Consider the following 2,500-nt stretch of genomic DNA (forward strand, 5'->3'; position numbering starts at 1 on the left):
TAAATGAAAAAGAAGTCCTTGAACTGTTACAAAACGCAACACCAGATAGCACAAAGAAAGCCACAAAGTATGGCATGAAAGTATTTCAAGGAAGCAACTTGAAAACTATATTTTGACAATTTAAGAATCTGTGGTAGTTCAATAACGCAAAGCAAAACAATGAGTGCTAGCTTAGGCAATTTATACTTACAAATTATCTGTACATTGCCACATCCGGTTTCTTCTTAGAAAATAAAGTCAGGAAGATTTGTCTAACATCTTGGGGCGTTTTTAATGAAGCAATTATTCCACTCGTGTTTGTTGGATTTGAGATCATTATAGATCGTTTTCACGTGACGTCATCATTTTCTAAAATCCAAAACTAAAGAGCCACGAAAGTTTTTATCCTCATCAGGCATATGAGGCGGTAAATTTGTATCCATTTGCAATTTTAAAGCGCAATAGCGCGCTTCGTTTGGAAACCAGAGCATTTTGAATTTCTGAGTTATAGCGGTGCGTGACACGAGGCGACGATCGAGTTTATTGAGAAATATATATTTATCTCACGGTTTTGAGCCTTTTTAGAATTTAAAGCATTATGAAAAGTGCTTAGGTAAATAGCTGTCTGTTCAGTACAGATGATCACTCGCCTAGATAGCCAAAGTAAGTAACAGATGTTGACACTATTTTCCGGCCGCCATATTGGTGCACCACAGATGTGCACCAACATGGCGTTTTCATACTGGGCTCTGTAAATTTCTGCGAAACATTTCGACGAATATCTGAAGTTTGGGGAAACGCACAGGCCTAAAACTTGGAGAAGTGTCTTCTTCATTTATCTTCTACAACATCACGAATTCTTGACTTTTTCCACGGGATATGGTTTTCGATTTATTTTTTTATTGCGTGACAGTGAAAACGATCTATAGCCAACTCGGCGCTACGCGCCTCGTTGGCTATCCATCCTCTTCTGTCCAACGTGCCCTCTTGGAATCATTAGGGAGCTTTAGCAACGACGACGGGAATGGCAATAAGAACGTCATCTCAAAACATAAAATCGTGTTATTGCAATTACTTCGCGAGTATTCCAAGCTTTTTAATAAGACAAAGGTGTGGCAGTCCATCAGGAATGAAGCCGTTATGAGTGGCGCTTAATTTACGGGAGAAAATGAAAAGTTATCCTCAAGAGCTGAGGTTCTCGCTAAAAGCTCAAATTTGGTCATTTCACGTTGTTGTTTTGCTGACGACGGCAAAGAAATGGACAAAAATGAAAAATGCACGTGCAGGGCGTGCAAAGCTATTGTTTTTGCCCTCTAAATATGTAAATTTGTGACGTTCTCGTCGCCGTCGCCGTTGTCTTTGCTAAAGCTTTTAGCAAAGACAACGACAACGTAAGCATATAACAATGAAAAAGTCATTTTCAGTTTTGACTTTAAAACCGTTCGTACCCATCCATTTACAGGATAGTTCGCCTGTATTATACAATGTGAACAAGACGGATTAATCGAGAAATACTTGCGATAGAGCTAAGTTATATTTTGGACTAAAGTTTTCGTTGCTGTAGCTGTCGTCTTTGCTTAAACTCCCTTTTAACTCCCTATTAGGGAGCTTTAGCAACGACGACTGGAACAGCAACGAGAACGTTATCTCAAAGAATAAATTCCCGTTATTATAATCACTTCAAGAGTACTTCAAGCATTTTAACATGACAATGGTGTGGCAGTCCCTCGAAAATAAAACCGATATGAGTCACGCCTCAATTAGGGGGGAAAATGAAAATTTGGGCGTTTTCCATTTCCAAAAAATTTCCGGAAATTTCGGTGGAAATTTCCATCCCGGTGAAAAACGTGTTCCATTTAACTCAGGTCCGTTCGCCACCCAGTGATTGCGATTTTACGCGCCAAAATTTAAAAGTGTGGCCGTGAATGCCTGGAAGTGGTAAGACCTTTCAAAAGTTGTAAATGGAACACACATTTCCATCGGAAAGTTTCCAACAGGAAAACAGGACTACCTTTTCAGAAGTTCCGTTTATTCCGGAAATTTTCTAGTGGAACGAACCAAAAACGTGTGTTCCATTTACATCCCAACCGGAATTTCCGGAATTTCCGGAATTTCTTGGTAAATGGAAAACGCCCTTTATTTCCAAGTGCTGACGTCCTCCATAAAACCTCAAATTTGGTTATTTCACGTTGTTGTTTTTCTGATGACGGCAAAGAAATGAACAAATATGAAAACCGCACGGCAGGGCGTGCAAAGCAATTGTTTTCGCCCACTGACTATACAAATTTGTGACGTTCTCGTTGCCGTCGCCGTTGTGGTTGCTAAAGTTCCCTATTGTTAGGTTTCACTCAAATGATCAACACCCATGTTTTTCAACGAAAGCAAAAGAAGACGTTAGCTTAATAATCGCTCTAAATTCGCGGAGGATTGGATCGGGACACCAACATGGCCGCCATTTCATTGTTTGGGAACACCAAAATGGCGGCCGTGACGTCATGTGAAATCCAAGAATATACACAGC

The sequence above is a fragment of the Montipora capricornis genome, chromosome 14 (assembly GCF_036669925.1).
Source record: "Montipora capricornis isolate CH-2021 chromosome 14, ASM3666992v2, whole genome shotgun sequence".
Classification (NCBI taxonomy): Eukaryota; Metazoa; Cnidaria; class Anthozoa; order Scleractinia; family Acroporidae; genus Montipora; species Montipora capricornis.